Raw genomic sequence first — 27,218 nt, forward strand, 5'->3', positions numbered from 1 at the left:
CTCCAGATACGAGCTGTGCCCTCAAGAAGATGCGCCATTTCCACTTCCCACGTAGAACATTCTGCATCTTCATCCCTCTGAGAATGTGAGAAGACCCCGATGAGATGAGAAATCCCAAGCTGTTCTCTGGCAGGACAACAAGTGGTACTCAGGAGAGTCTGGTCACTCAGATGCACGTGCATCTCCAAGGGCTCGAGCTGTCAGACTCAGAGAGAAGCCTTCAGTTCCAATGCCCAGAGCACACGGAGTAATAAGGCGTCTCACTGAGGAAGGCTGTAGCAGCTGTCACATTGGGGACAGTCACGGTCAGTTCCTGGTTCTGAGGAGGATGGAGGACAAGGCAGAGCTTGTTTCAGATTTAACTCAACACTCCATAGGCCTCCCTTCAAATGTAGCTGCTTCTCTGGGGACTTGGTGCAGATAATGAAAGAAAATTCTCACGTGCGGTACATGTTGTTTCCACAGTAAGAAGCAGTCAGATGGGAGCTGGGGCGAGTGCATCCAGCTATGAGCCCAGATCCCAGGCCACCATGTATTTCAGTTGGAGAAAACTGAATACAGAATCCCAAGTGCCTGAACCCTCACTGGTCCACAAGATCACAACACGGGCTGTGACCTCTTTGCCCCAAATCCTCTCTCAGGTGAGACTTCTGGTAATGGCAGGAGGAAGGGCTTGACTCAGTTCTTCCCCAGAAGACAATTATGAAAACTGGAGAAAAACATTTTTTTAAGAAATCATATACGTTCTTTTTTTTAAGATTTTATTTATTTATTTGACAGACAGAGATCACAAGGAGGCAGAGAGGCAGGCAGAGAGAGAGGAGAAAGCAGGCTCTCCACGGAGCAGAGAGCCCGATGCGGGGCTCGATCCCAGGACCCTTGGATCATGACCCGAGCCGAAGGCAGAGGCTTTAACCCACTGAGCCACCCAGGCGCCCCCACTGAGCCACCCAGGCGCCCCGAACTCTGGAGAAAAACATTAAAAAATAAATATTTGAGGGATGCCTGGGTGGCTCAGTCAGTTAAATGCCGGACTCTTGACCTCAGTCCTTTTCTTGATCTCAGGGTTATGAGTTCAAGGCCCACATTGGGCTCCTCACTGGGCATGATGCCTACTTAAAAATTAAGTAAGTAAGTAAATAAATAAATATTTGAAGTCACTGAAAAATAAATGAAGGCAGGCAGAAACATGAGAGAACTTAAATCTTGAATAACTACCACTAGGATGGGCATGAACTGCAAGTTTGTAGCCTTCCTCCCTGTGCGTGTTCGCCCCTCACCCAGCATAACTGCAGCCCCCATGGCTGAAGGACAGCAGTCACAGTGCCAAGAAGCTAGACATTTAAAGGCTTAAATTTGAAAGTGAGGCAGCAGCAAAGGGTTGAGATGTGAAATCTGAACACAAGCTGAGTCAAAATCCCCGCATGATCACTACCACTCTGCAGGGCTGGGGGACAATCAGGAGACACTGCTGAAAAAAAACAGAAATAACTAGAGTGAGGTCTAGCTTTAAAGACACAATTGTCCTGGCCGAGAGGCACCTTGCTCCATTGGTAGAACATGCTACTCTTGTTCTGGGGTCATCAGTTCATTCCTCATGATCGGTGTAGAGTTTACTCAAAAAGAAAAAAAAAAATCATACTGGATGAACATATCAAAGGTCAGAATTGTCGCAGACAGGGCATTTGGAAGTTTAGGGGAAATCCCAGGAACAAGGCAAGAACAGAGAAGATGAGCGCCAAAGTCTGAATACAAACCATGCAAAACCTGGATTGACCAGTAAGTCGCCCAGATGCAGGGCAGCTCATTCAAGCAGCTGAGACGGGCACAGACAACAGCTGTCAGCTCTGCAGTGGGTCAGGTCATAGTGGGGTACACACTTATAGGAAACAAGCAAAATTAAAAAAAAAAAAAAGATTCCAGATTTGTTAAAATACAAAACTCAAGTCCACTTTTAAAGTACATATTGTCGGGGCACCTGGGTGGCTCAGTGGGTTAAAATCTCTGCCTTCGGCTCAGGTCATGATCCCAGGGTCCTGGGATAGAGCCCCACATCGGGCTCTCTGCTTAGCAGGGAGCCTGCTTCTTCCTCTCACCCTCTCTGCCTGCCTCTCTGCCTCCTTGTGATCTCTGTCTGTCAAGTAAATAAATAAAATCTTTTAAAAAATTAAAAAATAAAGTCATATTGTCAGACATATAAAGAAACAGAAATGTGTGACTCTAATGAGAGACAACAGAAACATATTCCCAGTGCGCCCAGATGCGGAATCAGCACCAAAGGTTCCTACGCAGCTTCAGGAAATATGCTCAAAGGACTGAATAAATATGGACTGAATGAATGTGAGAAAATCTTGTCATTAAATGGTGAACAGAAAGGAAATCTGAATGAAGAAGTGGAATGTACAAAGAAAACCAAATAGATATTCTAGAACTGAAAAGAAATTAAGTGTAATAAAAGTTCAATGCGCAAACTCCACTGAAGGGCTAGGAAAGCAGAATAAAGAATCAATGAGGTCAAATATAAATCCATAGAAATTACCCAATCCAAAAATCACAGAAAAAAAAAAAAAGATTGGAAACAACTAAAACCTCAGAAATCCGCAAGAGAATAAAAAGAGCAAATAGACAGAGTCTAAAAATGAGAAGGAGAAAAAAAAAGAGCAGATAAAATTTGAAGAAATCTTGTGTCAAAATTCCTCCAATTTGGTGCAAAACCCTTGCGCACACAGATCCGAGTCACTCACCCCAGAAGAGCAGCAAGAGCGCACACGGCAGGGCTCAGCCGCGTCACCGCGAGGAGAATCAAGGAGACAATCTTCCACGAGAGTTCACGACACCTTCCGCACAGGGCGTGGTGGTTTGAAAAGGTTCACGGATTCACTGACTCTCCTCCCATGAAGCGGTAGAACCAATTCTCCTCCTTTTGTGTGTGGACTGGGCTCAGTGACTCCCTTCTCAGGGACAGAGTAAGGGGGCCGTGAGGCTGTGTGACATCAGAGATTAGGTCGCAAAGGGACGGTGGTGCTCTGCTCTCCTCTCCTCTCTCCCTATCTCAGATCATGGGTTTGGGAGAAGCCAGGGGCCATGTGAGAAAGACCCTCACTGTGGACAGCCCCACACAGGGAGGAGCTGAGGCTTCCCCCGTGAGAGCCAGCCAGGGACTGACGCTCCTGCCACAGCCACACGTGGGTGCGGGAGCGCAGACCCTCCAGCCCGTGTCACATCTCCGCGTCACTGGGAGTCTAGTCCCATCCTGACGGCAACCTAATGAGCAGCCTCGGCTGGAGCCGCCCAGCTCCCCTGTCCTCACACGTCGGAGCCTCGGGAATTTATTGGCATGACAATGTCACTTGGAGCTGCTGAATCGTGTTACACTTGGTTACTCCGCAACAGAAACTCTCATAGACGCCGGAGCCCGGATCCGGGGTGCTGGCAGCACACGCACTGTGCACGAGGCAGGTGCTCTGGAGCGGGGGCAGGTGTGCAGTCGGGAGGACTTCGAGGTCAGAGTTTAGGAGACACAGATCAGCAGGACTGCTGGACATTTTCTAGGAAAGGGGCAGAGACAGTAGGAAAGGAAAAGAGGCCTCGAGAGCCCTACAGTTCTCCTGGGGAGAAGCAGCTGAGACGAGGGTCACTGCAAACACAGCTCCGTGTCCAGAAAGATGAGTCAGCGCCTGCGCAGAGAGACTAAGAAATACGCAGACCAGGGGCTCTGTACACCACGTGCGCTTTCATTATGGAGACACAGGTGGACCGTGACCTGACGGAACAGCGGTGCCAGGCAAACTGTCATGTGAGGAGGTTGAGCGGCTCTATTAACAACAGGAGGAAAAGAGATTTGAGAATAGGATGCATTGTTGGAAATGAAGAGATCCCCTTCGTGATCAATCTAACAGAATGAGCAATGTCACAAGTACAGACGGGAAGGAGACCAGGGGTGGCCCAGGGCTGGGGACAGGGGAGAGTACCCAATGCAAAGGGTCAGCAGGACCAGGGACCTGTTCTGCATACTCCTTGTCGGATTAGTTCCATGAGTTTTAACAATGATTGACGTTCATCGAACTGTACAGTTAGGGTTCGGAAACTTTTCTCATATGAAAACCATAGAAATAAGACAAAAGTAGGGAGGAAAATGGCAAAATAAAGATAAATATAAACTAGGTAAATATAAATGAGCAGAAAAATTTTAAGTAAATATAATGTAGATAAATATAAACTAGGAGAATTCATTGTGAGCTCTCCTGAACTAATTTTAAAGGAAGTCCTGCGGACAAAGGGAAGTGACACTGGATGGTCTCGTGTACAGAATAATGAACAGCAGAAATGGTACCCTGCTGTTTTTGTACATTTTCTTCTTAATTTCTTTAAAAGACATATGACTTCAAAACACTAAGTAGTTCATGATATTCTCTGACTTACACTGTGTGTTGGTGACATGCGTGCCCATAGCAGCACAGGGGGGCTAAATGGAACTCTGTTGCTACACGTTTCCTCTCTTTACTGGAAGGAGTTCAGTGTTTCCTTAAGTAGACTGTGAAAAGTTAAAGATGCAGGTTTCTTTTTCTTCTTCTTTTCTTCTTCTTCTTCTTCTGAGAGAGAGAGAGAGAGAGTATGTGCACATGATTTGAGGGGAAATGCAGAGGGAGACAGAGAATCTTAGGCAGGCTCCTTGCTCAGCATGGAGCCCAAAGAAGGGCTCGATCTCGGAACTCAGAGACCATGACCTGAGCCAAAAATCAAGATTTTGACACTTAACCAACTGAGCCACCCAGGTGCCCCCGGAGATGCAAGTTTCAATTCCTACAACATCAGTAAAAAATAATGGAAATAAATACAGCTAAAAAGCCAGTAGAAGAATCAAATCAGGAAAAAAAAATTTGCTTGAAACCTAGAAGATATGAAAGAAGGCAAAAGAATGGAAAAGAGAAAGAACAATTCAAAAACAAATAGCAAAATGACACCAAATCCCACCATATCAGGAATCATAAAAAAATATAAACCAACTAAGATTCCAAACAAAAGGTGAAGATTGCCAGACTGCATAAATATCAAGATAGACCATATGCTATGCAGAGTAGAAAAACTTGAAATATAAAACCAAAAATAGGTTAAAGAGTTAAATAATATCCCATGGGAATAAAAAGCATAAGAAATCAGGATTGTTGCATTTTTATGAAACAAAATAGGCTCTCACATCAGGAGCATCACTAGACACAAAGAGGACTTTCTGTGAGGACAACAGATCAGCATCACAGTAAGACAAAATTAATGAATGAGAAGAACCTAATTATAGAGTCGTAGCATAGATGACACATGAAGGGGCAGAACTGTAAAGAAATAGACAAATTAACTATTACACTTAGAGATCAACACTCCTCTCGCATTAATAGAACAAATAAGGATTAAAGGACCTCAACCATACCGTGAGCCAAAACAGACCACAGACTGACCCTAAAATAAGTCTCACAAATGTAAAAACAATAAGGTTATAGACTATGTTCTGTGACTGCAAATAAAAACCCATAACATGAAGATCTCCGGAAAATACCAAATATTTGGAAATTAGTAACACACTTCAAAAGCACATATCATTGTGGCTTAGAGAAGCTATCATGGACATCAGAATTCTCTTCACCTGAATGACCATGTACAGAAATGAGAATGTGGGATCTGCAGATGCAACAAGAGAAGAGTTTGTCATTTCCCAGTTTGCAGGGCCAGGAAGCCAGGCCTGAAGGATCCAGACAGCAGGTCCCTGGTTCTCAGGGGCACCAAGGGGTAGAAGAGGCAACACACCAGGGTCCTGGGTCCTCCAGGCTGGGGGGAAGAGGGCCACCCTCCAGGTTCCAAAAGGTGGGGTCTGACCCTGCACAAGAGCCTCCCGCCTTGGCCATCTTGGGCATGGTGTTCAGACGCCTGGGTCCTGCAGGCCTAGGGAGAGAGGAGGGGACACCTCTGGGTCCTGGGGAAAATGTGAGGCAGGAGCCTGGGCCCTGAGTCCTGGCTGATCTCCTTGTGCCACGGCTGTGTCCAGCCTCCATCCTATGTGCTGCTCCCAAGCTCCAGGATCGCATCTCCATGGCTCCAGCTGCTGGACCCCTCCCGGTCTGAGGCCCTGGGGCTGCTCTTCCTGGAGCAGGGCTTCCAGTGTCCTCACAAGCAGAGAATATTTGCAGGTAGCAGAGACTGTGAAACAAGGGTGGATGGCAGGCAACGGTGAAACCGTAGCCCAGGGAGTGGGAATCTGGAAATTCCAGAATCAGAAACCAGGGTTGGCCCTTCAGGGCACAAGGGCCTCACTCTGCCCTCTTCTCAGTTCCTTGATGCCCCAGAGCCCCAGCCAGAAGCCCCTGTGCCTCTTCCAGACAGAACCCATCCTCCCCTGACAAAGGTCCCCTAAGATGACCCCTTCCCCTGACCCTCTCATCCCTGGTTCTACCACCTTCCCTCTTGTTGGCCCCCACCCTCTAATGTCACTACTTCCTCCCTCTGCTCACTCCTCCAGGAGCATCCCAAGGTCCCAGACCATCACTCAGGGGAGCTGATCTCCCTCCTTCTCCCTCCCTTCCACCTGACCTTAGCAACTGAGACTCCAGACTTGGTTCCCTGGAGGAAGACCTGTTAGCCCTGAAGCAACAGCAGGAACAACTGACAGGGACTCCAAGGTCAAGTTCCCAGCAGGAGACTGAGGGCACTCAGTATGTGTGTGGTGTCCACTGGGGACCTGGGAACCAGCTGTTATGGCCTGAAGACTGGTTCCTCCCTGAGGCCAGAGTCCATGGTCATTCAATGGGGAGAAAGCACCCGTGTCAGCGTGTACTTGGAGAAACAATTCAGACTGGACACCTGACACTAGATGGGAGCTTCTCCTGTGTGCACAGCCCTGTGCCCCTGCTGGGAGCCCAAGGAGACTATGGGGAGGTCCCTAGGGAGAAGCCCAAAGACCCCCTCAGGTCCCCTGCCCTCAGCCTGTGGCCACACGGGAGCGCTGCTACGCTCCGGTACTGCACCGCCAGGGGGCGCACTGGGCTGAGTTGAGCTCCAAACACTACCAGTGTTTGGAGTCCCACCATCTAACAGGTGTATGATGGCAGATCACTGTTGTTGTCACTTGCATTTCTCTCATGACACCTGCTGCTGAACATCTTTTCATGTGCTTATTACCCATGAGTACATCTTTTTGGTGAGGTGTCTGCTCAGAGTTTTGCTCATTTTTTAATGAGTTGTTTTCTCATTGTTCCTATTTAAGGATTTTATGAATATTCTAAAAGAATTTTTTGTCTTTTATCAGTTATGTGATTTGCAAATATTTTCTGCCAGTCTGTGGCCAGAGCTTTTTTCCTGATATAACAGTAGACATTAGGGCACAGGTGTATTTTCCAAGACATGGCAAATGGCTGACTATGACAGATTTTGGGTAGAGAACTTGGGTGACTAGGGGATGAGGGGTTACCATGTGACTATTTTTGTACATTTTTTAGTATCTATTGAATTATTTTATATGTGCATGAATAAGGTTTTCAAAAATAAATTACTTTAATATCCCTACACCTGACAGATCAACCTCAGACCATGAATGAAGACTCAGGTTCTGATCTTCCACTTTATGACCAATCATCTTTTCACCAAACTATTCTGCCTTTATATTTCAATTTCTGAAGCAGGTGGTGTAGATTGTATGGAGGAATTCTCACACTAAAATACCTTCAAATGCCATGTAACAGAGAAAACCCATGTCTTAAAACCATTAAAATTGACAAGATAGTAATAAATGAAACTAGGAGCACACCCTAAAAAGAAGGGAAAGACTCTGCTTGGCCCCCCAGAGAGTAGGGTCCTGAGACATGGAGCAAAGGCTCTGCATCCCCTGTCCAGAGCACAGACAGGCAGGCCCAGCCTTTCCAGCTCTGTGCCCTGAGCTGCTGACTTTCCTACTTTCTCCTTCCCTTTTAAAGTGTAAATAAAGCCTTAACATTCTGATTCTGATGTTTATGTATGACCTACAATATATATGATGTCATGTCTATTCACTGAAAAAAATTATAAATGGTAAAAGTTATAAAAGTACAAAGATGTAATTCTCACCCCTGAGGTGTTTTGTTGCACTTGCTTCTAGTCTGTTATCTATCCTCCTGCTGCTGGAAGTCTCTCTAAGGTGATGAGCACAGAGCTCGGGAGCCCCAGCCCCACCCTCTCCAGATGCCATTTCCCCAGTCAGCTTCCTGTCACCCTCCTAAGAGGGCTGCCTCTCACTTCCTCCTCCCCGCTTATCCTCCTTCACACCCTCCCAGTTCCCCTCTCTGAGGTGATGAGCTCATTTGCTCCTCACTCAGAAAAGAAGGACTTGGGAGAACTGCACACCCTCACCATTGTCCCCCCACCTCTGCACCTGTGTCCTCAACTTCTAAGCAATGACGGGGGAGGGACCCCTTCTGCCTCGGGCTGCCCTTCCACGAGGGCACACATGGCCCCTCACTCACCTGCATCATGCTCTTCCCCCTCCCTCCTGGCTCTGCTGTTCCTCCTACAAACATGCAGGGATGACTCTCATTCAATAACATGAAACAAAACTAAATAAATCAAAACAAAATCATCCCATTAAAACCCAACAGTTGATACCATGATTCCTCCAGCTCCTGCCCCATCTCTGTGGCCTCCGTGCAGAACTCATCCTGACCCATCATCTTATCCCCCATGTTGTCTTTGTAGCAAATGGATAGAGGGACAGCGTCCTAAAAAGTCAAATATATCTGCAGTACTTGATATTAAGACGGATATCCTCAGGGGCACATGGCTGACTCAGTCAGTGCAGCACGTGACTCTCAATCTCGGGTTTATAAATTCCAATCCCTTGTTGCATGTAGAGATTACTTAAAATTAAAATTTTTAAAAGAAAAAAAAGACAGATGTCCCCAAGCTTCCATCCCCCACTTCCTGAATCTCAGAGACCACCTGCTTTAGTTCTTCTGGCTGATTCTCTGATTATTGTTTCTGTGCCTCTAAGTAGCCTGCTTCTCAGACTCCTTCTCTGGTCTTCAGGTTTATGCATCATCTTGAGTGAATTGGCTCCTCTTTCACACTCTCCCACCTGCCCCATATAATTATTTGATAATTTCGATAAGCTCAATGTGCAGTCTTTGCATGATTGTGACCATGAAATGCTAATAGCAACCGAGCATTTAGTAGACTATGATTATGATTGCTTCCCTGAATTTACTTTTTATTTTCACTAGAGTATATAAATATCTTATCCCCTCATTTCCTTAGTTTCTGTTGTGCTCTTTTAAATCCTTCCCCCACCCCCTTACTCCATGAAGGGTAAACCTTCATGAACATACTCGAGCCCATCCACTCCTCTCCCATCTTCATGTCTGTGCAGCCGCCTGGCCCGCAGCCCTCAGTCCTGCCCCATGGTGATGGGATGTCTGAACCCCTGGGGCAGGGCTGACACCTGGACCCCCTGCAGCTCCTCCTGGGGCCCTTGGCCTCTCTCCTGCTGGATCCCTGTGGCCAGGATCCCATGTGCTCCCCTTGTTTAGTTTTCTCCATCATTTGTCCCACTTCACTTACTAGTGCCCTGTGGAAGAGGGGGCGGAAAGTAGAACAGAAACTCTCATATCTGAGGAGACTTTAGGCCACCCTCGTCCTGAGTCACATGGTGATGTGACAGAGACTCTGTACTGGACAGAGTTGTCCTCAGGATTTGAAGGCCTTGCATCATATTTTCTAGCCCCCAGGCCTGTGTTGTTGCCTCTTGGAGTTTTCAGGGTGTCTGCCCTTCCACCCTCTTTCTGGGGCACCTGAGTGGCTCAGTTAGTTAGGCAGTCTTTGGTTCAGGTCATGATCTCAGGGTCCTGGGATTGAGCCCTGTGTAGGACTCCCTGCTCAGTGGGGAGCCTGTTTCTCCCGCTCCCTCTGCCGCTCCCCCTGCTTGTGCTCTCTTTCTCTCAAATAAATAAATTAAATCTAAAAAAGAAAAGAAATGAAAAGGTCTTCTCTCCTGCTGCCATCACCCTCCTTTCTCCCTATTATACAACTTTGGGGAAGGACAACTAAAATCATCCAATGTATCCCTTCAATTATTCATTTCTATGGTCATATTGTTATTTCCCCACAGCTCTTTCCTGTTCTATAATTGTACAGCACTGTGTGGAGTTGTGTTTTTGTTTCACTTCCATATGCCTGTTGCATCCTGTAGATGTGACTGTGACTGATCCCAGTGGTAGGGGGCCCTGCTAGGTCTCCTGATTTCTGCGTTTGTGATATTATGACTTTTTCCACACAGCACTCATCTCAGGAGTGACTTACTTTTCCCTCTGTCATTTCTGCTCCATGCTCATCTCCCACATGACCCTGCCAGTGCCCTGTCATCAGGGTGTCACCCTTGCTCTGTGCTATAGCTCCAGAGGCCAGCTGATCCTGAGTTCCTGGAGGACTCAATATGTCCACTGGATGATGGACTTTAGTGTGATTTGAGCAGCTGAGTCACATTGATCCTTAATGTCCTCCTAGGCTCTGAGCTCAGCAGCCTCCCATCACAGAACATTCTGGAACATTGCAACAGCTCACTTGCATGGAGTGCCCAGTCATACCCACCTTCTGATGGACAGGGAACAATGATACATAAGACAACAAGTGCTCTGAGAACAAACCTTCTCCCATACCCTGTTTGCACAAAGAGATCCTCTATGGGGTGCCTCCTGGGTTTGCTTTCGTGAAGAACTGTGGCCCTCTCTTTAAATCACTTGGTGATTATCCCAGAGACATGTTACTGTTCTACTATTTGCACTTACCATCATCATACTGTTTATAGCGCTTACATAATTTTCATTCTTTTCTCTATAAACCATAAGTCAAGAAACATCTTTGAAAATATAGTTTTGAGAATATATTTGATTATTTCCTCAGGAAAATCCTCAGAGAAAATATCTGTGTCACAGTATAAGCACATTTCATTTGTAGAGACAATTCAAAGCCCCCTTTCAAAATTGTATCCCAGTGTTCACTCCCATCAACCTTTATGACAGTGTTTTCCCAAACTTCTGATGGGCACTCTCATCCCTTATGTTCCTGTTTGCAAAGTTTATAGATCCTAAGTTTTATTCCCATTACTTATTCTATATTCTCATATCTGCTTATGTTTACTTACTACAAATACAATTTGTTTTTGTAAATTTGTTTACAAACTTATTTGTACAAATTTGTTTGACATTTCATTTCCTCCTCTCCAAAATGTTTTCTAATATTTTTAATTCTTTTTTTCTTTTTTTTTTTATTATTTGAGTGCATTTGACACACAATGTTACCCCCCCTAAGGTGTACAATATAGTGAGTCCCCATATAATCCAACAATTCCATTCTTGGGTATTTCCCAAAGAAAATGGAAACACCAATTCTATGATTATATTTTGAATGGGGTGCAGTTACTTTAAAATACAAAGTTTAAAACTGAGGGTTTTGGAGGGGAGGGAGATGGGAGGTTGGGTGAGTTTGGTGGTGGGTATTATGGAGGGCACGTATTGCATGGAGCACTGGGTATGGTGCATAAACAATGAATCTTGGAACACTGAAAAAATTAAATTTTAAAAAAAGAAAAAATATACAAAATTTAACAGGGAGGAAACAGCGGCCCCCCCAACATCGGGAACTGGTCCAAAACTGACAGCTGGAATCAGTGTGGTCAGAAGCTGGTGAATGTCCACCACTTGGCCATATTCTTCTCCTGTGGGATATGAGTCAGTTACCTCACAGAACATCAGCATCAAACAAGGACTCTCTGAAACCACGACATCACTCTGTGTCATTACAGACAAAACAAGGCACTGTACAACCCACAGAATAACATGCATCTCCCTGTGTCAGCCAACGTGAGCAATCGCTGCTTCTCCACCATGAGTGCTCTCTCCTCGCTCTGGTCTGGCCTGCTGGAGAGCGGACTCACTGAGATGCTCAACCATAGGATCGCCCACACGTCCTGACAACATGAAGTCGGGAGTGGGCTCCCGACTTCCACCGATCCTTTCCAAAACTCCCATCCAAAGCCCATGTCCCATAGGTTCCAATAACTTCATATTAAGATGCCCCGTGGCCCCCAGAGGGGTGCGTTCGCTCTCACTGCAACAGGTGATAGATCCAACTTGAGTGCCCGCAGGTGCTCCTGGTGGTCTTGGGCTGAAGAACACTGAAGCATGTTACCTTTCTATCTGTGAAAATTATTTTTATGTCTTTTAATTTGATCGTAATAGTATTTGTATCTTGTGAGTGTGTGGTTGAAATGACAAATTTTTGTGTTTTTCTTTATGGGTTTTCATCATTGGGCCATGCTTAGAGAACTCTTCATCCCACAGTTGTAAACATTTCATGTATACTTTCACCTTTGGAAAAATGAAGATCAGAGGGTTTCAAGGGTGAAGGGAAACAGAGAATATTTGAATTTGGGCAAAAGTATGGGGAGGAGCAAGAGGTAAATAATGATAAGGTGGTGGAATCTAAGATGTCCATCTTCTGCTTTATGATGTTTACAGTACGTACAGACCCTACAAGGTACATGTTATAGCCAATATACCCTCTCACCTGGACTCAGTGAAGACTTAATGAGCCTCCTTATGTTTACCAGGTGAACTCAACCAACACCAAGACATCCAAAGTAATAGAGACAACAGTGAGCTCCAGGGATTGGCATCTTGGACACTTAAGACCTAGATGTGATACATCATGTTTTGGTTCATGTCTGTACACTTAAGCTGTCTCAGTGCATGGTAATTACACTTTCATGCTGTATTTTAAGCATATGTTTCAGATCCACATAGACAAATCTACAACTTCCATTTAAAGGTAAATTTAATACACATATAACTATGAGTCACATAGTCTCTTCTTTGAGGAGGATCCTGACAACTAAGAGCGTTCTAGATATGTACTGTCTGGATAGTAGTAATCCACTTACAGCTACTTAAATTCCATTCATTTAAAACAATTAAAAATGCAACTGCTCAGCACATTTCCAGTGCCACCTGCATCTCAAGAGCCACATGCATCTCGTGGCCACCATACTGGACAGCGCAGATACAGAGCAATTCCTTCCGCACAGACTGTTGCATTGGAAGGTGCTGTGCTTCATGCTTTGTGGGTCTTGAGTCAGATGCATGAGACAATGTAAAGTGAAAAGACAAACATGATTTCTCTTACTGACGACATCAGATTTCTGTCTGGGATGTGAATACACATGAAGCTGATGGGTCACAAAATCAAAGTCGGTTATGCCTGGGTCTGGTGCCTTCAGGGGCAAACTGTTCCCAGTTACAAAAGGGAAATCCCTGTCCCTCCACCTCCCTTCCCAGACTGGGGACCCTCTCTGCCATCACATTTCCAGGAGGTGAGGTCTCCTCTAGATGAACTCGGGCTAGTCAGAGCTGAGTTTTCAGAGGCAGGAAGTGCAGCTCAGGGAAAGGGATTCTTTTGAGTGAGGAGGAGGCCAGGGCAGGCCCAGCAGGAGACTCTCCCAGGGTTATTCAGAGCAGCTGTTCTCAAAGTGTGGTCTGGGGAGCAACTGACATCACTGAGGCCCTTTCACAGAATCCATGAGGTTAAACTATTTTCACAACATCACTTAGATACTGTTTGCCTTTTCACCATGTTGACATTAGCACTGAGGTAAAACTTAGCAAGAATGGAGTTGGGTGGGACGCCTGGGTGGGTCAGTTGGTTAAGCAGCTGCCTTTGGCTCAGGTCATGATCCCAGCGTCCTGGGATCGTGTCCCGCATCGGGCTCCTTGCTCGGCGGGGAGCCTGCTTCTCCCTCTGCCTCTGCCTGCCACTCTCTGGCTGCCACTCTGCCTGTGCTCGCTCTCTCACTCTCTCTCTCTCTCTCTCTGACAAATAAATTAAAAAAAAAAAAAAGAATGGAGATGGGTACGAATAGTAATAGTTGATATTCTTCACCACTACTTACATTCACAAAAAAAAACACTCTTTTGACCATCTTTCTGATCCACCTTAAGAGTCACGTGAATATCTTTGCAGATGCTCTCAAGATCATTAACAGTGCCTAGAAGAGAGGCAAAGGTGGGTCTTATTAGGCCATACTCCAAACTCAACATCCCATTTCTAACTGTGATAACGAAGCAGGAATTTGAAATCACTGCTGATCACCAAGCTGAGAACATTGTTGTGAATCTCACAGGCAGGTTAAACCTGTGTGGAGTGATCAACCCCAGATTTAGTGTACAACTCAAAGATCTAGAAAAATGGCAGAATAACCTGCTCCCATCCTACCAGTTTGGTTTCATTGTCCTGACAACCTCAGCTGGCTTCATGAACCATGAAGAAGCAAGATGAAAACACTCAGAAGGGAAAATCCTGAGATCCCTTTTCTAGGGACGTAATACCTACATGCAAATAAAATGCCTCGAAAACAAAAACACAACCAAACAAAACTAGTATCACATTAAAATATCCTGGTTAAAGCATTAAAAATTATTATCTTCATTAATTATTCTCAAATCCCCATTTTTAAACCTGTCATATATGGGATATATAGCACTTCCGCTACATGCATAAGCCCCAAGGAAAATAATTTGTATGAGCTTAACTGGTCTCCTTTTTCTTCTTTTTGCAGAATGCCATTTTTACCTGAAAGAATGAATGACACAGAATCTTGGATTATTTACACTAGGTTATTTGGCCGACAGTTTCTGGAAAATAAACACGAACCCATCCTTTCATGAAAATCAACTCATATATGACAGCTGACAGTACCTGTTGCCTTGATAAAAGGTAAACTCTCAAGAAAAATTCAGAATTTTGGAAAACTTGTGATCCACCAATAAATTTTACAGCTTCTCAGTACTGACAAACTTTTCTGTTGTGATCTGTGGTAATATTAAAACAAATATGACTTTTTGATAATTCACTTCCAGTCTAATCAACACTGGAAAACCTATACAACTTAGTGAACCAACACATTTCTTTTTAAAAATAAAGCATTAGAACAAGATCCATTCAGTGTGCGAGATGAGCCTGTGGATTTTAATGCAACAGAGAAGGACAGAGTCTATGATACTGTTTCAGATGCCAGTTTGCCAGTAACCTTAGAGAAAGTACACCTTGTGTCGTTTTAATATAGTATCTAAGATGCATATACATAATTATCTGAAGAGGTCATGAAGCATACTCTTCTCCCATTAATATGAAAGGTTGTAAATTTTTTCATAGACTTCAACCAAAACCACAAATTACATGCAGAAGCAAATCTGAACATCCACGGGTCCTCTAAGGAGACAGACAAGAAATGTGAAAGGCAACATCGCCCTTCTCACTATGCTGTTTATTTGCATAGTTATTTTTCATAAAAACAATATTTCTGTTTTCATGCCATGGATTATTAATATGATGCTAAATGAATTAATGATTTTTTAAGCCTGTTTTATTCCTACTACGGTAAATACTGATAGAGATAACCCACAGACACAAAATGATCCTTGGGATCCTCAGTCATCTGTGAGACTGTGCAGATACCGTGTGAACAGAATGTTTGAGAATCACTGACTCAGGTCCTGGGCCACTGCTCTGGGGGACGGTGTGACAAAGCGCTTTGTGCAGTAGGTGAGGGGTCGCGGCAAAGTCCGAGGTCCCTGGGTCAGCTTCTCAGGCCCCAGGGCCCTGTCTGGAGTGGCGGTGCCCCCTTCCCCTGCCCTCCCCGCCGCCTTCATCTGGGCCCCAGGCCCCGCGCCGGGAGGAGGGTCGGGTGGGGTCTCAGCCCCTCCGCGCCCGCAGGCTCCCACTCCCTGAGGTATTTCTACACCCGCGTGCCCGGCCCGGCCGCGGGGAGCCCCGCTTCATCGTCGGTAGGTGGACGACGCGCAGTTCCTGCGGTTCGACAGCGACTCTGCCAGTCTGAGGATGGAGCCGCAGGCGCCGTGGATGGAGCAGGAGGGGCCGGAGTATTGGGACCAGAAGACGGGGAACCTCAAAGATGCCGCACAGACTTTCCGAGTGAACCTGAATACCCTGCGGGGCTACTACAACCAGAGCGAGGCCGGTGAGCGACAGGGCCCGGGTCCAGGTCACAACCCTGATCCCCACAGAGTAGCCCGAGTGTCCGGGTCTGAGCGTCACCCTGAGTATGAGGGACCCTTCCCGCACCCCCACCCCTGTTCCCCCATCCTTAAGCCCGAAGAACCCGCGGGAAATTTTAGGCGGTTTTACTTTCTGTGTGGACTTAACCCCCTGCCTGCCGGGCGGGGCCAGGGTCTCACACCATCCAGCCCATGTACTGCTGTGACATGGGGCGCCACGGGCAGCTCCTCCATGGGTACAGTCAGGACTCCTACGACGGCGCGAATTACATCGCCCTGAACGAGGACCTGCTCTCCTGGACCGCGGCGGACAGGGCGGCACAGGTCACCCACCACAAGTGGGAGGCGGCCGGTGAGGCAGATCATGAAAGGAACTACCTGGAGGGCAGGTGCGTGGAGTGGCTCCGCAGGTACCTGGAGAACGGGAAGGAGACGCTGCTCCGCGCAAGTACCAGGGCCAACAGGGCCTCCCTGATCTCCCCTCCCCTGGGGCTGGCTTCCCACCAGGAAGGGAAAATGGGCTCAGTGGCAGAACACCGCTCTCCAACGGGTGGGGAGATCGGTGGGATCTCCCGTGGGAGATCCACGGGTGGGGAGACCGAACCCTCCGCCTGGGTGTTCAGGTTCCTACTAAAGAGTGACTCACCCAAAGGCCAATTTTCTCTAAAGGACAATTGAGGAGGGGCGCCTGGGTGGCTCAGTGGGTTAAAGCCTCTGCCTTCGGCTCAGGTCATGATCCCAGGGTCCTGGGATCGAGCCCCACATCGGGCTCTCTGCTCAGCAGGGAGCCTGCTTCCCCTTCTCTCTCTGCCTGCCTCTCTGACTACTTGTGATCTCTGTCTGTCGAATAAATAAATAAAATCTTTAAAAAAAAAAAAAAAGGACAATTGAGGAATCCAGTCTCTCCCAGGAGGCCGGTGGAGACCATCCCTGCAATAACCCATCAGCCATTCCCTTTGACCCTGACAGCCACCTTGGAAACCCTGACTTTCCCTCTCAAGGCCTTTTTCTCCAGTGAGAACATCTTTGAGTTCTGACTCGAGGTTTTCTGACTCATTCACTCTCCATTGCAGTCAGGATCATTAGTGTGCTCTCTCACTTAGACCTACAGATTCCTCCTACCCTGGGCTCTGTCCCTGCTTCCAGGACCTCTGAATTAGGAGATCACCAAGGCTAGGTTGGTCAAGCCACACTTGAAAACAGTATGGAGAGTCCTCAAAAAGTTGAAAATAGGGGCGCCTGGGTGGCTTAGTGGGTTGAAGCCTCTGCCTTCCATTCAGGTCATGGTCTCAGGGTCCTGGGATCCAGCCCTGGGTCGGGCTCTCTGCTCGGCGGGGAGCCTGCTTCCCTTCCTCTCTCTCTGCCTGCCTCTCTGCCTGCTTGTGATCTCTGTCTGTCAAATGAATAAATAAATTCTTTAAAAAAAAAGTTGAAAATAGAGCTACCCTATGACCCAGCAATCCCACTACTGGGTATTTACCCTAAAGATACAAATGTAGTGATCCGAAGGGGCACACATGCACCCAAATGTTTATAGCAGCAATGTCCACAATAGCCAAACTATGGAAAGAACCTAGATGTCCATCAACAAATGGATGGATAAAGAAGATGCGGTATATATCTACAATGGAATACTATGCAGCCATCAAAAAAGAAATCTTGCCATTTGCAAGGACATGGTTCTAGAGGGTATTAGGCTGAGCGAAATGAGTCAATCAGAGAAAGACAATTATCATATGATCTCTCTGATATGAAGAATTTGAGAGGCAGGGCTGGGGGTTGTGGGGGGTAGGAAGGGAAAAATGAAACAAGATGGGATAAGGAGAGAGACAAACCATGAGAGACTCTCAATCTCACGAAACAAACTGAGGGTTGGTGGGGGGTAGGGGGGTAGGGATAGGGTGGCTGGGTTATGGACAATGGGGAGGGTATGTGCTATGGTGAGTGCTGTGAAATGTGTAAGCCTGGTGATTCACAGACCTGTTCCCCTGGGGCAAATGATACATTATATGTTAATTTAAAAAAATAAATAAAACTAAAAATAAAACAAATAAATAAATAAATAAAAGGCTAGGTTGGTGACTGGGCTTTGAAGCTTTACACATCTTCCATCCAGAGAAATTGTTGGGTCCACCTCGGGATGGTCACATAAATGCCATTTCAATAGGCCATAAAGGTAAAGCAAAGTGTGGATTTTCTGATTTTTCTTCCTCAGAACCCCCCAACACACATGTGACCTGCTGTCCCATCTCTGACCATTATGTCACCTTGAGGTGCTAGGCTCTAGGCTTCTACCCTGCAGAGATTACCCTGACCTGGCAACGTGAGGGGGAGGACCTGACCCAGGACACAAAGCTTGTGGAAACCAGGCCTGCAGGAGATGGAACCTTCCAGAAGTGGGTGGCTGTGGTGGTGCCTTCTGGAGCAGAGCAGAGATACACATGCCATGTGCAGCATGAGGGGCTGCCCGAACCCATCATCTTGAGATGGGGTAAGGAGGGTTTGGGGTAGAGCCTCTTCTCAGGGAAAGCAGAAGGCCTTCTGGAGAATTTCAGCAGGGTCAGGACTCAAACCAGAGGTCTGGGGCCCTCACTGTCCCTTCCCTTTCCAGAGCCACCTCTTCCCACCATCCCCATCACATGGATCATTGCTGGTCTGGCTCTCCTCCTGGTCACTGTGACGTTTGGAGCTGTGATCTGGAGGAAGAAGCTCTCAGGTAGGGAATGGAGGGGGGATCTGAGGTTTCTTGTCCCACTGGGGGTTTCCTAGGCAGCAGACTGTCCTGCCTTGTAACTGGGAAGTACCATCCTCGCACATGTACTTGGGCATTGTGGAACTGATCACTAACACTCACTCTTTAGCAAACACTTGTGAAAATGAAGGACACATTTTCATCTTGTTAATTCTGGTGATGGGGACCTGATGCCCAGTGGGCACAGGACAGAGAGGAAGGATCCTGCTGAGGACAGACCTCCTGCAAGTCAGGTGGCCCAGTGACCCCACAGCTCATTCTTCATGTTTCCTGATCCTGTTCTGGGTCTTCAGTCACAATTCTCAAAGTTCGTTTTGAATCAGGACTAAGAGCTTCCATTAGGATCTCATGGCCCAGTCCTGTCATAGCTTCTAACATGATATTTTCTTCCTACAGGAGGAAAAGGACCAGGCTAGTCTCAAGCATGATGTAAGTATGGAGGGGTGATCTCTGAGACCCTAGTATAGTATAGACAGGACCCAATGGGAAACTCACCACCCATAGCTCCTCCTTTAGTCTCCTCTCCTGTGGGCTCTGACCATGTCCTGCTTGTTCTCCCCTAGGTGATGACAATGCCCAGGGCTCTGATGTGTCTCTCATGGCTCCTAAAGGTGAGACCTTGGAGACCCAGCAGTGCATAGGAGTCCGGGCACTAGGGACACTTTGAGCATGTGGAGAGCTGTTGATCACTTATGTGATTGACCTAAATTTGTACATGATTTTTTTTCAGAGTGTGAGGCCAGCTGCCTTGTGGGGGATGAGCAATGCAAGATGTGTTCACACTCCCACTTGGTGACATCAGCAACCCCTGACTTCTCTTTGTGCAGAGATGTCAGATGTGTCTGTGTTCCTGTGAGCAAAATATGAGGAGGTGGGGAGACTGGCCCACCCTGCCCACCCGTCCCCTCCCATACTGATCTGCATTCTCTTCTTTGATGTGCTTTCCTGTTCCAGCAGAGGCAGGGCTGGACCATCTCTATCCCTGTCTTTATTTCATGTTGGGCTGAATGCTAATGACTTCCTTCCCTTTTGAAAATGAGAATCCAGATATGAGTTGTGTTTCCTAATTCTTGCCATGTGGGGTTGATGAGGTAATAAAAGAGGGGATTTCTAAACTTGAGACAGCAAATAAATGGAAACACTGAGAACCTTCCAGAATCCGTGTGTTTGCTGTGCTGAGTCTGTTGCAGGTGGGACAGGAGTAGGCTGTGAGGAGCCAAGTGGCGACAGGGTCTATTCCCAGTCTGTGCTCAGTGCATCATGGACGTTAAGTGCTCACCCCTCAGCTGGGTCATCTCTCTGCTCCGTGTCCTTGCCCTTTGTGTGGAAGCTTATCTACCAGGACCTGTGATCACAGGGACTTAGATGTCACCTGTCACCAGGAACTTGTGCAGCAAAAATTCCTGTGGACTGGGTCAGTCTCACCTCAGGCCTGGGTCACACCACAGCCCCCATTTTGTTTTTTGTTTTTTGTTTTTTAAATTGTTTCTCTAGAGCATCAGGCCTGTTCTTGCTCTTGTGTATGAGTTCTTGTCCATTCTCCCAGGGGTGACCCTGTCAGTTACAGCAGCAGATGGCCTTTAGGCTATTGTTCCCACAGGCCTAGGTCATCCCCTGAGCCCAGGAGTCTCTGTGGTATGAAGATATGAACTTTCAGATTCATCCATCTCTTCCCCTCACTCTGGACCTGTTTTCTGGAATATTCTTTAGGTTCTGGAGGTAGGGAGAGGAGGAATCTGAGAGGTTCTCATTCTTATTAAACTTCAGTTAGTTTCTGCCTTCCCTGCTGCTTGGCCCTTAGTTCTAGTGATCCTAGTGATGGCTTGGATCCAAGGTCATGGATTTATAAAGCAGAGACTAGGTAGATTTCTATGTGGTTGGAGAAAAAGATCCATAAAGCCTCTGAGTATAGTGTTTCTGGAGAGAGAACTCTGTGTGTTGTGCTGTGCAGGAGAGATGATGTGCGGGGAGGAGCTGAGCAGAGAGAGGGAGGGGAGGGCAGCGCTGTGAGGGGAGAGTGACAGCACAGATGGGGAGGTGGGTGCACGTGGGGCAGGAGCTGCCACAGAACAGCTGTGCCTGAGACTCATCTAGAAGAGGGAGTCCTCTAGCTGCTCATTCATTCAACCAATAACTGTCATGTGCCACATACAGGACACGCTGTGTTTACATCTGGGACACCTCAGTGAGACTAAGAAAAGGGAAAATGTGCTGGTCTTGTGGAGAGTATTTCTAGTGGTAAGGGGGAGACTCCACTTGACCCTGGAACAAGGTGGGAATTGGGATAGTGACCCCCTTGTGCAGTCAGAAATCCAAGTATGGCTTTTGTCTCCCCCCAAACATAAGAACTAATAGCCTACTGCTGCTGGAAGCCTCACTGATAGCATGAAGAGTCACTTAACACATGTTTATGTTACATGTAGAAAACAGTATTCTAACAATGAATGAAGTTGCAAAAATTACTCAGAAATCACAAAGAAGAGAAAATGTGTGGACAGTACTTACTGTAAAAAAAGTCCACACACAGGTGAACATGTACCATGCAAGCCAGTGTCATGGAAGGTGACCCAGAGAGCACCTTTGCTGGGACGGGGACGATGGCTCCTTTACCCCAGGGATCAGGGGAGCCTCACTAAGAGGTTGACCTCTGAGAGATTTGAAGGGCATGAAAGAATTGTGTAAGAGGAGGTCTGGGGGGAGTTCTTTGCAGGCAGGGAGCCTCCAGGCACACACACTAGGGCAGGAGTGTGTCTGTGTTCAAGGAAGAGTGAGGAGGCCACTGTGGCTGGAGCAGAAAACAGGTGAGATGAGGTCAGAGGTCAGTCTCATCATGGAGGTCTGAGGATATTAGAAGGTTTTGAGTTTTCTCTGAGTGAGGTGTGGAGTTACAAGAATGAACAGATCAATAGGATTGACTTTCTTTAGCAGCACCTGTTTTTCTGCTGTGCAGAATTGAGAGGTGCAGTGTGAGCTACCAGTAGGGAAACTGTAGAAAATCAGTACAGTGTCCAGGAGAGAAGATACTGGGAATTGATTGTGTGCTGGAGATATTTACAGATGGACTTTGCAGCATTTCCTAATGGCTTCATTCTGGGTGGTGAGGAGGAATCAAAGAGGGGATCCAGGATTTCAGACTGCAGGTAGAAATGTGGAGTGCCTTCCTTGGATATGGGGAAGACTCTGAAAGAAGCACATTTAGGGAAGCAGCATCACATTCATCCACTTCAGAAATGGTGAATCTAATATGTCTATTAGAAATGCAAGCTAAGGGGTGCCTGGGTGGCTCAGTGGGTTAAAGCCTCTGCCTTCAGCTCAGGTCATGATCCCAGGGTCCTGGGATCAAGCCCCGCATTGGGCTCTCTGCTTAGCGGGGAGCCTGCTTCCCCCTCCCTCTCTGCCTGCCTCTCTGCCTACTTGTGATCTCTGTTTGTCAAATAAATAAATAAATAAAAATTAAAAAACGAAATGCAAGCTAAGTTGACAGTTGGATACAGAGTGCAGGGTTGGAGACATACCTAAGTTGGAGAAATAGATTTGGGAGGTGACAGCATATAAATGATGTTTAGAGCCTACAGCAGAGATGAGGTCACCAGGGGGGCGAAGGCCATAGAAGAGAAAGGAACACATTTAGAGCCATGATCTGAGACTAGAACTTGATCTGGACACTGTAGGCACTCAAGTCGGCTTGGATGAGAAGTGACTCATAAATGGCATCTTTCAATTTATTCCCTTGATGGTTGTTATGGCCCAGGTTTGCCCACTCCAGTCCCTACTCACAGATAAGTGTAGTAGCACTGTTGGGTCATGAAGTGATTGCTCAACATGTCTTCTTCATCCTTTGTCTCTCCCTGGGATTAAAACCCAGATCTGTATCACTTCAGATGATCTACATATATCCACTGACATTTTATGTTTCTTTATACATGCACTTCTTTCTGGGGAGAGTATCCATAATTTTATTAGGTTTTATATGGCCTTCATAAAAGCCTGAAAAATCCCTTCCAGTGTAGACACTGTCCTACTTCATCTCTGGTCTACAAACAGCTATTATCACAGTGTTTTAGGAGATCCTTCTCCCTCTGCCCCTCCCCCTCCACTGATGCTCTGTCTCTCATTGTCTCTATCTCTTTTCAATAAATTTTTTAAAAGTCTTTAAAGAAATCTTTAAAAAGAAAAAAATCACAAAATTAGAAATGTAGAAAAAATGGCAAAAGCAAAAATGTCTCTTACTAAAATAGCTACAAAATAGTGACTAATAAGTAATAATGAAAATATTATAGTTTATTCACTGAATAAGGAGTTATCAGTGAAAGAGGAATGAGTGGAGGCATGAAAAACAAAAAGCAAAAAGTAAAATGCCATCATAAATCCAACAGTACATTACAATACAGTACATTAACATTACATCTAAGTGGCTTAAAGCAGTCAAAGTACAGATTGTTAGACTGAACGCAAAATGAGAACCAAGTGTTCTGTCTATAGTAGACATACTTGATCCCAGTTACAAATAGATTAAAATTAAAGGGATGGAAGAGTTATCTCAGGCAAACAACCATAAGAAAGCTGGAGAGAGAACTCTGTGTGCTGTGCCAAAAAAAGCCAAAGGGAACTTTAAAAATGTGAGGAAGATAAACAGGATCATTTTATAATGATAAAATGGTCAAATCATCAGAGAGATTAAACAATTTTAAACATATATTCACATAATAACTCAACACCCAAATCCATGTAAGCAAAACTGGCAAATCGAGAGAGAAATAGACAGTATGACAATAATAGTTTAGCTGACTCAAGGAGAAGTAGACCATCTAATACCCCTAAAATGAGGTAGAAGATACAGTTAACTGTCAAAAACTATTCGACAAAAAAGCCCAGTTTCAAATGGCTTCACTTGTGAATGATACCAAGTGCTGAAAGAATTAATAACAATTCTTTACAAACCCTTCCAAAAAGGAAAGGAGGGAACCCAACTCATTCTGTGAGGCTAGTATTATGCAGATACAAAGATATTGCAAGACAAGAAAACTACAGACAGGGGTGCCCTGGGGTCGGGCTCCCTGCTCCCCTGGAAGCCTGCTTCTCCCTCTCCCAGTCCCCCTGCTTGTGTTCCCTCTCTCACTGTACCTCTCTCTCTGTGTCAAATAAATAAAATCTTAAAAAAAAAAAGAGAGAGTCCAAAGGCAGCAGTCTTGATGTGCTAGACTAGACCAGCATACTGAACTCAACTGTTCTCTCTTCTTTAAAAAATGAAAACAACAGACCAATGTCTCTTATGAATATAGACACACACACAATTCAACAAAATGTACCAAATCAAAACCAGCAATATATAAAAAGAGTTGTATACCATGACTAAGTGAAATTCAATTCAGGAATGCAAGACTGGTTTAATATCTGTATCAATCTATGTAATACACCATATTAATAATAATAAAAAAAAAACAAAAGCCACACAGTTGTCTCAACAGATGGACAAGAAGCATTTGACAAAAATTGGACACACTCTTGTAATGAAAATTCAACAAATTATTAGCAGAAGGAAATTTCTTTAAACTGATTAAAAGAATTTATGGAGGCGCCTGGGTGGCTCAGTGGGTTAAGCCTCTGCCTTCGGCTCAGGTCATGATCTCAGGGTCCTGTGATCGAGCCCCACATCGAGCTCTGTGCTCAGCGGGGAGTCTGCTTCCTCCTCTCTCTCTGCCTGCCTCTCTGCCTACTTGGGATTTCTCTCTGTATGAAATAAATAAAATCTTTAAAAAAATAAAAAATAAAATAATTTATGAAAACCCTTAAGCTAACAATTTCTTAATGGAAAAATACTGGCTGTTTCTTGCTAAGATCAGGAACACCAAAAGGATGTCCAATCTCACCACTTCTATTAAACTTTGTGCTGGACATTCTAGAACAAAAAAAAATAAGATAAAGTGCATCCTGACTGGGAAGAAAAAAAGTAAAATTATTTCTGTTTGCAGATGACATGATCTTGTACATAGGAAGTCCTAGAGAATCAACTAAAAAGCTACCAGAACTAATAATTTCAGCAAGGGGGCAGGATATGAGGTCAACACACAAAAATCAGTTACATTTCCATAAACTTTTTTTAAAAAGATTTTACCTATTTATTTATTTATTTGAGAGAGAGCACAAGTTGGGGAGAGGAGGAGAGGGAGATAGAGAAGCAGACTCCCCACTGAGCAGGAAGCCAGACATGGGACTCAATCCCAGGACCCCAGGATCATGACCTGAGGCAAAGGCAGATACCCAACAAACTGAGCCACCCAGGCACCCCTCCATACACTTTCAATAAACAGTCTAATAATGACAGTAAGAAAACAGTTTCATTATTCCAGAGAGAAGTTAAGATGGTAAAGGAGTAGGGGACCCTAAGTTTGGTCCCTGGAATTCAGATGGATCATTACCAACTCATTTTGAACACCTATGAAATCAATCAGAGATCTGAGAAAAGAATTGCTGCAATTCATCAAATAGAAAAGCAACCACCTTTTGCAGGGTAGGAGGTGCAGAGACATGAATCAGGACCATATATCAAAGGACATGGCAGAGGGGAGAAAGCTTCCTTAAGGAGCCTACTGCAAAGTATTATAAGCAGCAGAACACAGAAGCAGAACTTCCAGAAGTCTGCTACAATGAAAGACGTCCCTGGCTTAAAGGTGCTCATGTGGCAAGTCAGGGCAGAATCCTAGGTGGCATGATGTGGTCTCAGGATCCCTGGGGTCACAAGAAGAACAGGGTGCCTGAGTGCGGCAGAGTTCCCGGGCATCGGAACAGGGAAGCTGGTTGAAAACAGCAAGCTTAGGTGCCAGCTTTCTGCTCAGTGTTGCCATAAACTGTGAACTGCTATATTGTTCCTCGACTGCTCTCAGAAGCTCAGCAAAAGGAAGAAACGAGGCAAGACCCCTCTCCCTCCCCCAGGAGGAACAGTGCAAGTCCACGCTTCAGGAGTATGTAAAATTTGAAGACTTGAAAGTCAGTCACAAGGCTGAGATAAAAAAGCTTGCCAGAGAACTGGCAAGCCAGAAAGGATAGGCAGGGTATATACAATGTGCTAAATGGGACAAGTATGCAGCCAAGAATACTTTATCTAGCAAGGCTGTCATCCAGAACAGGAGAGATCAAGACTGTCCAGGAAAAAAACAGATAACAACAACAAAAAACTAAAGGAATTTGTGAGCAATAAACCAGCCCTGCAAGAAATATTAAAGGGGATCCTTTGAGTGGAGAGAGCCCAAAGTAACAAGGACCAGAAAGGAATACAGACAATATACAGAAAAACCAAATTTCCAGGTAACACAATGGCACTAGCTTCATATCTCTCAATAATTACTGTGAATGGAAAAGGACTAACTGCTCCAATCAAAAGACATAGGGTATCAGAATGGATTTTTTGTGTGTGTGTTATGTTAGTCACCATAAAATATATTATTAGTTTCTGATGCAGCGTTCCAAGACTCATTGTTCATGTATCACACCCAGCACTCCATGCAGTACGTGCCCTCCATAATATCCACCACCCAGGCTCACCCTCCACCCACACCCCTCCTCTCTAAAACCCTCAGTTTGTTCCTCAGAGTCCACAGTCTCCCATGGTTTGTCTCCCCCTCCAATTTGCGCCAGTCCACTTTTACTTTCCTTCTCCTAATGTCTTCCATGTTATTCCCTATGTTCCACAAGTAAGTGAAACCATATGATAATTGATTTTCTCTGCTTGACTTATTTCACTCAGCATAAAAGACCTATCGTATGATGCTTACCAGAGGACTCAAAGACACCTCCAGATTCAAAGCGAGGTGGTAGAGAACCACTTACCATGCTAATGGACATCAAAACAAAACTGGAGAAACAATTCTTATATCAGACAAACTATATGTTATTTTTTTAAGATTTTATTTATTTGATATAGAGAGAGAGACAGCGAGAGAGGGAGTATAAACAGGAGGAGTGGGAGAGGGAGAAGCAGGCTCCCCACTGAACAAGGAGCCTGATGCAGGGTTCAATCCCAGAACCCTGGAATCATGACCCGAGCCAAAGGCAGACGCTTAACAACTGAGCCACCCAGGCACCCCAAGCATCCCCAGATTTGATATACAAATCAAAGACCTAGAAAAATGGCAGAATAATCTGCTCTCATCCCTCCAATTTGGCTTCAATGTACTGTCAATCTCAGCTGGCATCATGGACCATGAAAAACACACAAGAACAAAAATACCCTGGCTGGAGCATTAAAAATTATTATTTTGGGGGCGCCTGGGTGGCTCAGTGCGTTAAGCCTCTGCCTTCGGTTCAGGTCACGATCCCAGGGTCCTGGGATCAAGCCTCGCAATCGGGCTCTCTGCTCAGCAGGGAGTTTGCTTTCCCCTCTCTCTCTC

At 45.7% G+C, this 27,218-nt stretch overlaps 1 pseudogene across 1 annotated transcript in view; it reads left to right on the forward strand.

Annotated features, from left to right (window-relative positions):
• Positions 1–14,743: 14,743 nt before the first annotated feature.
• The window catches only part of LOC308344403 (DLA class I histocompatibility antigen, A9/A9 alpha chain-like), a 35,823-nt pseudogene continuing 23,348 nt past the window's right edge, over positions 14,744–27,218 (forward strand). The window contains exons 1-4 of the transcript in view: positions 14,744–14,756; positions 15,778–16,042; positions 16,252–16,527; positions 18,295–18,570. The product of the transcript in view is annotated as a DLA class I histocompatibility antigen, A9/A9 alpha chain-like (transcript). The remainder of the gene's footprint in view (positions 14,757–15,777; positions 16,043–16,251; positions 16,528–18,294; positions 18,571–27,218) is intronic.

This window comes from Martes martes (genome assembly GCF_963455335.1).
Source record: "Martes martes genome assembly, chromosome: 6".
NCBI classification, from domain to species: domain Eukaryota; kingdom Metazoa; phylum Chordata; class Mammalia; order Carnivora; family Mustelidae; genus Martes; species Martes martes.